This window comes from Suricata suricatta, chromosome 7 (assembly GCF_006229205.1).
Source record: "Suricata suricatta isolate VVHF042 chromosome 7, meerkat_22Aug2017_6uvM2_HiC, whole genome shotgun sequence".
NCBI classification, from domain to species: Eukaryota; Metazoa; Chordata; class Mammalia; order Carnivora; family Herpestidae; genus Suricata; species Suricata suricatta.
In genome coordinates this window covers 25,424,836-25,436,555 of record NC_043706.1, presented here as the reverse complement: position 1 = coordinate 25,436,555, position 11,720 = coordinate 25,424,836, and the positions used below count along the sequence as shown (strand labels likewise).

The following is an 11,720-nucleotide window of genomic DNA, read 5'->3' as shown; positions in this document are numbered from 1 at the left end:
AAACGATGCTCAACATCACTCATCATCAGGGAAACACAAATCAAAACCACACTGAGATACCACCTCACACCAGTCAGAGTGGCTAAAATGAACAAAGCAAGAAATTTCTACTATTCTATCTTCAACTTCACTGATTTTTTTCTTTTGTCCCTTCCATTCTGTTGTTGAGCCCATTCATTAAGTTTTTAATTTTTAGTTATTGTATGTTTCAATTCAAAAATTTCCATTTGGTTCTTTTATTGGGGGGGGGTGTGTTTTATTTCATTTTGTTTTTTTCTTTTACTTAGTCCTGTTTCTTTCTTGAAACTATTTTTTTCATTTGTTTCAAGTGTGTTTGTAATTGCTGCTATTTATCATGTGGCTTTACAATGTTTGTTAGATTATTCTAACATCTCTTTCATCTAAGTAATGATCTCCTTTTTGAATTATGACTTTCCTGATTCTTGGTATGATAAGTGATTTTTTTGACTGAAGTATGGACATTTTGGGTATTAAAAAACTCTGATTCTTATTTAAATCCTCTATTTTATCTGACTTTCTGTGACACTTCTCTGACCTTATTACAGATTGATGGAGGTAAAGCTACAGATGCTTTACATGATGCCCACAGACACTGTGAGATCAAGTGGAAGGAGAAGAATACTCATTACTCTGCAGCATGGATGAAAGTCCTAGCTCCACTTGTGGCCTTCTCTGACATTATCTTCATGGGAGGTTATAGCAAGGGAGAAAGACTGAGCTCTGCATTTGGCCTATGCTAATGCAGGAGGGACCAAATTTTTTTTTTGTAGTGTTTGGCTGAAGTGGAGTAGTTCTTGTCTAAAAACTTTAATTTTCATAGGCACACTTTTCCTTGTCATTTGGCTAGAGAAAGTAAGCTTTTGTTGGGATTTTTTTTTCTGTGTCTGTTGATGTTTCTGGGCTGTTGCCTTTTTCAGCCCCAAGTTTGGGACATATAAGCATAAAAGAAAACACACTCGCTGCTATGTTATTCCTTGGCTCTTAATGTTCCCAATGGGTCTGACTGCTTCTCTCCATCTTTTTAGAATCTTCTTATATTTTTTTATATATAATGTCCAGAGTTTTTCGCTGCACTTAGAATGCAGAATAAGGAAAAATGTTATTCCATCTTTCCAGAAGTAGAAGTCCTTTTGAGTCATTTTTGTCTTATTATTTATTTTCAAAATATAAAAGGTATGCATATTTGCTGGAGAAAATTCAGAAATTACGGAGAATTTTAAAAAATCATCTGTGATTCCTGATATGTCTATCATTAGTATTTTCTTCATTTCCAGTTTTTTAAACGTTCACATACAAATTATAGATCCTTTTTCTAAAATGAAATACTACTATAAATTCATTTTTATCTTATATTTAATATATACTCATACAACATACTATGAGTAGCTTTCTTACAAATATTCTCTGAAAACATTGTTTTTAATATATGTATATTACCAGAATGGCTCACTACCTTATTTTAGACATTTAATTCTTCTAACTCTCTATTTCTCTAGATAATGTTATAATAAATATAACAAATATTATGAATAAATGTTGTTTATTAACATTTATAACCAAATAGTGTTAAAATAAATATGCTTATATCTTGTTTATACTTTATTTTTCTGGATTCTTAGATAATAGAAAGATATGTGCCATTAATATTTTTTACACATAATGAAGACAATTTCTAGAAAGATAAAATACATGTACAATTCCCCAGGGTGTGGAAGCTTCTACCACCTTTACCAGCTTTGAGTGTGTCACATGTAAAACCCTCCATGAATAATGACTTCCCAAGGAGACTGGGATCCACTTTGCTTTCATGGAATAAGGTGGTGTGAAAGTCAGACATAACAGGAGAGGTCCAGATTTACAAATGAGAAGAAAATAGCCAGAGTGGTGTGTGTGAAGGAAGTGTTTCCTCCAGCCCGGAGCCACAGCTGCTGCCTTCACCAGAGGCGGACGCCAGCAAGCCTTGGAGCACTGCCTAAAATCTTGCTTCACACCAGTTCAGAAACACGGTATCTGTTTTGTGTTTGTAAATAACCTGGCAAGGAGGAGTCATAGCACTGTGAAAAGGGGAATGTGAATAGTCTGTGAACTACCAAGAAATCTGAAGTTCTGATTTCATAAAGCAACTATAATATCTGACAATTTATCAACCTCCCTTCCTAATTTTTTTTTAAAAAGTTTGAAAAGGTGGTTGAGGATAGTAAAGGGATTCCAGAGATATGGGTCAAAGTTCGTACTTCTACTCCTATTGGACATCTTATAAAACATTTCTGGGCTTCAGAGTTCTATCTTTACTTGAGAAAACTGAATGAGATACCTTGTGTTTGCTTGTCCCATTTTGGTAAGAAGAACCCAGCAGCCAGGATTCTCCAAGCTGCCCCGCCCTGCCCTGGTCTTCGGGATGTCACTGACATAGTCCATGCCTACCCTCATCTCCAACTCCGGGTCACCCCATAAAATACTCCCTGTTTCCCTAGGAATCCTAATCTTAGCCCAACTGGAGAGGACAGTTGGCAGCCTTGGAGCACAATATACACTTATTTAGGGGGTCTCAGTTCTGAGCAAGGAGTAAAATACAGAGCAAGGCCATACATAGCCTTTCACAGAATCCCCCAGGCTTTGGCGGGGGTTGTTGAATGGATGAAGTGTTTATGACAGGGGCCATGTTTTAGTCAGTGTGTTCACAGCTCACACTGCCTCAGGGACTGAGTCTCCGCCTTTGGCCAGCACTGGGCCTGGACAGATATACATCGTGGCCATGTTTTCAGAGTGAGTTCAGTGGGCCTGACATGACCCACATTTCCAGTCAGCAGTCAGCCACACACAAGATTATCTGTGAGTGGAAACTGTCACTGTCTATTTCTGCTCAAATTTTGGCAGCCATCCCTGAGGGAACAATGCATCATTACAGACCTAACTGAAGTCAGGTTCCCTCTGTGGAGATAGCAGTGTTTGAACAGACCATCCACAAAGAGCCACTTTTCCAAAGCATGAACACAGGGTGTAGTGTCCAAGAAGAGACATTTGGGCAAATGATCAGCAGCATTTTTCCAAGAGGGCAAGTTTTCCCAAGCTTGTGGTAAAGACAGGGTTGTGTGGGCAGGACTAGAAGTTTGTTGAGACTGTAGGTGCCTAGACAGTTGTGGAAAAATCTGGTAGCCATACTTAATAGAAACATAAAACAAAACAAGTTGTGGGGGTAGGTGTATGGAAATTCTTGGAAATGAAGAGGAAAAAAACAAGTCTGTATCCTCAGCCTTGACCTCTCCTTCTACCCAGGCTGCTGACTGCACAACTCTACTTGAGTTTTCTGATGTCATTTCAGATTTAAATGGTCCAAAACTGAGTTCATCCTCCCTCAAACTGGCTCCTCTGCCTAAGTCTGTCAGTAAAACCACACTTCCAGATACCCAAACCAGGGCCTTTGGGGAAAACTTTGATTTTCTCTTTCTTCACATAGAATCTGTCCATGGCCCTCCTGGTGGTCATCTGTCTCCAGATGTCTCTTTCTCTGACCTTTCTGAGTCATGATTTTGATGTCATTGCTCACAAAAAGAACAAAATTAAAGTTCTCATATAAGAAAAAGAATGCCAAAAAGGAGAACTAACCAAAAATTGGAATACACTGGGGAATTTCCCATTTCTTCATCCTGTAAGCACCAGCCCAGCCCAGGATGACACCCACATGACTCCTGGGGCCTCCTGAGCCACTGTCTCTCTAGCTAGGGGCATGCCCTTGCAACATAGGGCCAATGTCTTGTGCCTGCCTTCTGTGCCCAGGCCCCTCACCTGACCTTTCTTGCCATTTGCTATTCCTGTTCTTAATGCGTTCACCCATCCTCTCACCTGCCTCCTAAAATCTGCATATTGTTCAAAGGCCAGTTGAGGTGTGAAAGCTCTGCTTTATGTGGGTTCTTTTTTTTTTTTTTAAGTAGGCTTCATGCCCAGCGGGAGCCCAGTATGGAGCTTGAACTCTTGACCATGAGATCAAAACCTGAGTTGAGATCAAGAGTCCGATGCTTAACCAACTGAGCCACCCAGGTACCCTTTGGTTCTCCTGATTCATACCTGCCCTGAGATCCTATTGTACTCACAGCAAGCACATGCGCTTACGCCCCAGAACCACATGACACCACCTCTAAGTGGTAGCTGTGACAAGTTACTTCACGTTTCAGAGACTAGTTGTCTTATCTCTAAAAGGGATTAATAATAGTACCTAATTTATGATTGTGGGGAGAATTAAATAGGATATGGTGCACAGTGTGCTTAGTACAATGTCTGGCAATTGATTAATACTCACTCAACAAATTCCTGTTGTCAGTGATGGGCTTTTTCTTATTTGTTTGTTTTCATGTGACCATCTTGTCTACCTCCCACTAAACTGTAAGTTCTTGAAGCACAAAGACAAAGGTATCTTTCTATTATGTTCTGCCCTCTGTATCACCTCTCCACAACCACACACACACACACACACACACACACACACACACACACATTGGACATTGCTGGACAAATACTGGGACTGAGTAAATACTGGCTTGACAAACTTTTGATCTGTCCATGTATGGGAACGGAGGAGGATGGGACCCTCATTATCTATAATTATGAAACATGGACCCTGAGTAAAAGGGGAACTAGGACAACTGGAGAGAAAGTTTTCCAATGAGGCACAGTTATTTAATGAAATACCACCTCAAGGAGGGATAAGATAATGTGATTTTACTTTGGGGAATTTATAAAACAGATGAAGGAACAAATGATAGGGAAACAGCAGCTTCTGGATTCAGATTTCAGACATGTGGGAGAGAATTAGAAGTGAAGAGAAGAAAGAGGAGTGGCAGAAAAGGTCCCAAATCATAGCATTTGGTGACATCCACTTGATGATTTTATTTGATCAAGAAATAAAATACATAGTGAACTCCATTTCTCATCAAACAAACAAACAGATAAAAAAAAAAACCCCAAGCTAATGGTAAAGTTAAAGGAAAAACCAATAGAAGGAAATTAAGCACAAGAAAAAATAAAACGAAATATTGAAAGTTTATTTTTTTAACAAGTCATGCCTTAACACAAAATGAAAAGACCAGCAACAACAGCCCTTGGATCCCTCATTGGTTTCCCAGCCTGGGACTTAACTGCAGAGTGAGAGTTTCTGCTTGTCCTACTGCTGCTCTAATCAAGCCTCAGGGCACTGATATTATCTTTTCAGATTTATTCATTTCTCATTTGTTTTCCTATCTCTGAAATGCAGCATTGTGTAGAATCTGGGCACAGCTACAAAGATTACCCTGCAACTCTCAACAATGTCTATATAATTACTACCCTTGGCTCCCTCTCTCTTCCTCTACTACCTGAAGATGATCAACAGACCCAAGACCTCATCATCAGTCAGAATCTATAGCCCCTTCTACCACAGTCACTGGACAGGGTAGCACCTCAGTGGGGTAAAAAAAAAAAAAAGGCACATTTTGGGTATAAAGTTCAATGGTTCTGGCCCTGAGCAGAAAAGCAGGAGAAAGGATCCTTCAAGGCAGAAGTCCCTTCACTAAAATACAAAGAACAACAAAACAAGCAAAATCAGGAATGGTAGAATAATTAGTCATTAAATATTATAGATGTTTGTTTTTGAGCCTGAGTGTGTTCTGGTTTCAGGACTAAATATATTGGGAATGGTGGAAGATGGGAATGGGGGTGTTTGCATCCTGGCCTGTGCTATTTGTGCAAATTCCCAGTCAGACTGAGTCAATCAACAAAAGAAATAAGAAAGAAATATAAGTGATTGTCCTGGGTAGACCTCTGGGTCACACCTCCCTTTAATGATGTTAGTTTTCACAATCCCTTTTGCTGCCAATATAAGAACTCAGCCACAGGCAAGGGCCATTGTGCAAAATAAGAATCAGAGGGAGAAAGGTGCTCTCGCCTACACTTGGGGGAAATGGTGCCATTGCTGACTCTTTAAATAATCCTAGCCTATACCCTAATGTTGAAAGTTCCAAAAGTTTTACTATTTGGCAAGCCTGCAAAACTTTGATAGCCTTGAACCTAGCCACATCTGTGGGCTTAAAATACAACAATCTTTCTCGTCCCAGAGAACTAAGCCCAGATATTAAATAACCAAGTTTTGGTTATCAGAAGGACTATCACCTGCTCTTTATCTACCATTAGTTTTGGCTAGTTTGGAGCCACTCTCTCCATCATTTAGCCAGAAAGCACTGGGGAACAAAGCCCAACTTTGCAACTCATCTAAGCAAGATATAACTGAAATGGCAAATCTGCAAAAAAACAAAAATTAAAAGAACTCAAAACAAGAATCTGTTCCCCTCTACAGACATGCAATGCCTTGTAGAGTCAAATAGCAATGCCTTCTGGATGATCTGCTTCACTCCCACGCATGTTGAGAGTTGACTATATGCTGTGTCAAAATTACAGTTTCCAGGTCATTGCCAGTGACCATAAAGTTCTGCCTTTCCCTGGATTTGAGGAAAACATGTGCTTGGTAGCTTGCCAGATATTTACTGCCACAATCCAGCCATGTGCTGCCAATGTTAGAGCCAAAAAGAGTGTCTGAAATGTGCAAAAGTGTGTTCTCATTGACTGCCTGGCACAGGCTTTGTGTAGGGTAGGGGAACTAAAAGTTTTCCTGCCAGAAACCAGTCCCCAAGTTAATGGAAACTGAGGGAATAATTTCTGACACTGCTTTTGACTCTGCCAAGGTTAAATGTAGCTGTGGTCACTCTACCTGCAGCTCAAGTACATACATCCTTGATCCTAAAATCTGGGAGAGGTTTGGTTCTTTATAATTAAATATGTATTAATAAAAGTCAATGTCACATACCATAACATGATATATATCACAAAAATATAAAAATATTTTATTAATATCATAGTTATATAAAGTCTATATTAATATAAGATTATGCTGATATAAAAATAATATAAGAATATTCTATTTTTTCCATTGTATTTGCGAAAATTGACTGAAGCAGTATTAGTAGATGCTGTATTGAGCCCTCCAGATGCTGTCTGTTGGTATTGTTGACTGACAGAGCTAAGCTGTCAGCCCTCTTCAGAAATTGCTCTTGATCAAAGCCCACCACCTCAACCATTTCCTGCCTTCTTCCTAGCGACAACCCACATCCAAATGACTGGTTGATGTGGTGGTATTAAGGCTTTATCTCCTTACCCCAACTTGGGGCAACTCTTTAGCACAAAGAGTTTCCTGTGGGATTAAATGAGGCCTTCTTCCTCTGTCCAGTCCTGCTTCCTTCTTTCCCTTCACAGCTGTTATTCCTGAGAGCTCTCCATAATAAACTTCCTGCCCGATCTTCATCTCATATTCTACTTCCTGGAGAATCTAATCTGTAAGCCATCAGTCCCAGAAGTTGTCTGACTAAGCCAACACTCAGTGGGCTTCCAGTGCTGCATCCTCCCAGCCACTGGCAGCAAGAGTCCTGTCACTGGTAATAGGTGGATTATTGATGCTCTCTGGAATGAGGTGGTAAGGGTGAAACTTATTCTGGAGAGACAGCGTTTACTTAGCAATAGCAAGAAGAATACTAGAGTGTTCAGTGTATCAAATGTTTGATCAATATGGAGGAAATAGAAATTATAATGACAATGCAACCAGAAGGCTATTGCTAGGGATTCTTTGGAAAAGAGACAGTAGATTTCTTTTGAAAGACAGATAGGGATTACTCAGCAATTAAAGGCTGAATTTTAAAGGCAGAAGGACTCCTTGGAAAAATATAAAGTGACTCTCATGTTCTGCAGCTAAGAGTGACCAAAGAAAGTTCTCAACATAGGCACGTCTCCTAAGACAAGGTCAAGGACCTATCTTGGAAAGAATGGCACTCTAAGTCTTAGGATGAGGACATTTGAGGAGATGCACTCAGAAATCTTGAATCCCTGGATTCCTTTGAGTCTTCTGGTATGCCAGAAGTGACACACTTCTCCCTGTTAGAGGCCAGTGCACCTTCTCCTTAAAAACACTATGGAGGTCTCTTTTCATAAGACCATACACGTCCATCTCTGGATCTGTATGCACTTCCCCTCTGGCCACCCAGACCATTAAGTAGGGTTGAGTCACAGCAGTACCTGGCTGGAGTTGTCCTAGGCCTTTGAGAGGTAGCAAGGGACTATATATTCCTGAATACAGCTTCAAGACCCAGAAACAGGAACTGAAAGAAACTGAGAAAGTACATATAGGGCTGGATACTGAGAGAGCTGAATATAAAGTTATATGAGGAAGACTATGAATACAGGGGAACTTTACAAGATATAAGATTGACATCCTATCAAGGACCTTGGGATATGGTGCTCACATCCTATTTGAAGCTGGAAAAAGTGATGATCCACACCAAGTACAGAAAAAAAGGCCTGAACTGCCACAGCCCATAGTAGAAGAGAGAATTAAGACTCAGGAAATGGGCCTGCTGGAGTGGTCAGAAAACACCAGATGATCATGTTCTGCAGAAGGGACTTCAGGAATCTCTGTTTACTACAGCATGCACATCATCCCTGAGAAATTTAGTGGCAGCTCTTGCTGCAGGCCAGAGCTGACTTCAGGAGAGGTGGTCTTGACTGGGCTCCTTGATGACCATGGGGATGAAGCCACTGGAACAACAGAGGCCAGATGACAGTGCTTCACCACTAGTTATGGTAATTGTCAGAGTAGCAAGACTGGAGAGACAGTCAGGAGGTGATAACAGAATAAAATGTCTCTCAGGCAAGAATGATGCACAGCCATCAATAAGATTGCTCAATCTGTGTAACCAAAAAACATCAAGGATGGATGAGCAGGAGGATAAGAACATCTGTCCTAATAAAAAGTCAAAATCCTCTTGCCCAGTTTCCAAACTTAAGCCTACTCATACTTAACCCATTGGCAAAAAAAGGACAAGGTCACCAGGATGAAGACATATAGCACCATGACAAGCATATATGATAAAGATCCCTGTCCTTCTCCAAAAAAAGCCTAAAGCCAAATAGACTATACTCTATTTGAGAATACCCTAAATGAGAATACCCAAATATTTTGAGTATAGTTTGGCACAAGATCCAGACTTTATTAATACCCACGATCTGAAGTGTTGTTTCAATGCCCTCCCTCCCCACTAGAATGGGAAAATAGAGGTCAGTAAGAAATGGGTTCCTGGCCCAGGTGTAGTTCACATGAGGCCACTAGGTCCACAGACACACCCAATAGTCATTTTCTCCAGCCCTGGATATATAACTGAAATGGACATATTTGATAATTGGCACAACTCTTTGGTTTTTTGGCCTCTGGAAGAAGAGCTATCAGAGTATGGGAAGCCAAACTGAAGGCTCTGAAATTGACTTTTCCTCAGTGAAGAAAGTAAATCAGAAACAATATTCCATCCTGGGGGAATGGCAGAGATGAGTGTCATTCTTAAAAATCTAAAGCACTTGGTGTTTGTAGTCTCCCACCAAATTTCCAAATAGTTTACCAGTTACTCTCCTCAAGAGCAGGACAGATCCTGGACTACTCCAAACTCAACCAAGTAGTCTCCCCAGTTGCAGATGCTGTGACAGATGTGGTATCTTTGTAAAAGGAGATTAACAATGTAGCTGTTCATTTTCTATCCCTAAAAGGGATAAGAAATAACTCATATTCAGTTGGAATAGACAACAGTATACATTTACAGCTCTGCCACCAGGCTATGACAACTCTTCTCTCTCTGTCATAACAGTCTGAGGAGACATGGACCATCTGGAAATCTTCAGAAGATCACTGGTCCACTGTACCAAAGATTTCTTGCTAATGAAAGTAGATAAGCAAAATATGGTGAGTATATTGGATGCCATGGTAAAATTCATGCAATCTACAACTTGGGAGATAAATTTCATGACGATCTAGATGCCTAACACATAAGTAAATGTTTTAGAGATTCAGGGGTCTGGGCATGCCAGGACATCTCTCCAAAGTTAAGGACACATTACTGCTTCTTACACCTCCCACCATAAAGAAGGCAGGACAATGCCTGAGACCTTGTAAGTCACCCTATACCTGGGCCATGGGCCAGGTGTAGTAGTTTTCTAGAACTGCTGTAACAAATTACTACAAACTAGTTGGCTTAAAACAATAGACATGTATTCTTTCACAGTTCTGGAGACCAGAAGTCTAAATTTAAGATGTTGGCAGGCCATGCTCCCTCTGGAGGCTTTAAAGGAGAGTCTTTCCTTCCAGCTTCTGATGGCTGTTAGTGTTCTTTGTCTGTGGTTGCATCTCTCCAATCTTGGCCTTTGTCTTCACTTGGCCATTTCCCTGTATATTTCCGTGTACCTCAAGTCATTCCTTTTTCTCATAAGGATACCAGCCCCTGGACTTAGGGTCCATCCAACATCCAGAATGATCTCATCTGGAGATCCTTAATTTAATGACAACTACAAAGACCTTTTTTTTCTAAGGATGTTCACATTCAATTACCAGAAGTTAAGACTTGGACACAGCTTTTTGGGGGGAAACAATTTACTTCACTCACCAGGTAACACCAAAAGCTGTCAGGTTTGAGGGAGTCCAAAGCAGGCTGTGGTGCAAGGAGTGACTCTGCCACTGGCCATTCAAATTGTCTAACACTGGGGTATAGGAGATCTGTGTGGGGACAGGTGCCATGTCAAGTATATGGCAAGTCCCAATAGGAGAATTACAACATAGTCCTGAGATTCTCCACATCAGGGCCATGCCAAGTGCAGAATTATACACCTTGTGGAAAAGAGATCCCGGTGAGTTGCCAGATCTTAGTAGAGCTAGAGTGCCAGAATTGTGTCACCAAGTGACTACAAAGCCAGAACTGCCCATTGTGAGCTGAAGTCTATCAGATCATTGAGTCATAAAGCTGGGTGTTCCCACCCAAAACATCAAAAAAAGAAAGTGGCATTTTAAATGTCAGGCATGAGCAAGGCCAGAGGGTACAGGTGAGCTGCATGAGCAGGTGGCTAAGGCCCCATGTTACCCATGGGGTTAGAGCAATGCCTCCCCTCAACTATACCTAACCTCCTAGGGAAGAGAGTCCCTCATGGCCAGCTGGTGAAGAACCGGAAATACTGAGATTTGTTCACAAAGGATCAGCTTAGTATGTGGATCTATACCAAACACAGTACTGCACTACAGCCCTACTCAGGTGTGACACTGAGAAACAATGCTACTTAAGTGAGTTTCCAAGCCCGACAGAGGTGCCCAGAGAGTGTGAGGGAAATCTAGAATGGAAAGTGTCCGTTGTTGCTTCCAGGGCTAGAGTTTGCCCTACCACCTTTCCCTTATAAATTTCCTCTGGGATTCAAGGCCCAGGAAGCTCATGGAAGAGCTGTTCTCAGAGGCTCTGTGAGAAAGTGAGGCCCAGCTGCACAAGGCTGCTTCCCCAGAGGCCCCTCGGATGTAGCAGTCCATTTTCCCACTGTGTGCTAATAGCCTCTGCTGGCAGTCTTTCCAGGACTTGTGTTAGGCCATGGTTTCTCAACCTTGTACTATTGACATTTGGGGCTGGACCATTCTTTCTTGTGGGGCCATTCTATGTATCATAGAATGTTTAGGAGTATCCCTTGTCTCCCACCTTTGTGGAAGCCCAAAATGTCTCCATACATTCCTAAAAGTCCTCTGGAGGGAAAATCATCCCTGTTGAGAACCCCTGTACCGGGATAAAGTCAGACACCCACTGGCATCCCGCCTCCTTCCCGGGGCAACC

At 41.2% G+C, this 11,720-nt stretch overlaps 1 long non-coding RNA gene across 1 annotated transcript; it reads right to left on the bottom strand.

The window, feature by feature from the left end:
• Window positions 1–9,609: 9,609 nt before the first annotated feature.
• LOC115297158 lies at window positions 9,610–10,785 on the bottom strand. Its single transcript, XR_003911313.1, has 2 exons — window positions 10,521–10,785; window positions 9,610–9,796 (listed from the first exon to the last, which is right to left on the bottom strand). It is a non-coding gene; the product is annotated as an uncharacterized LOC115297158 (long non-coding RNA).
• Between the last annotated feature and the right edge of the window lie 935 nt (window positions 10,786–11,720).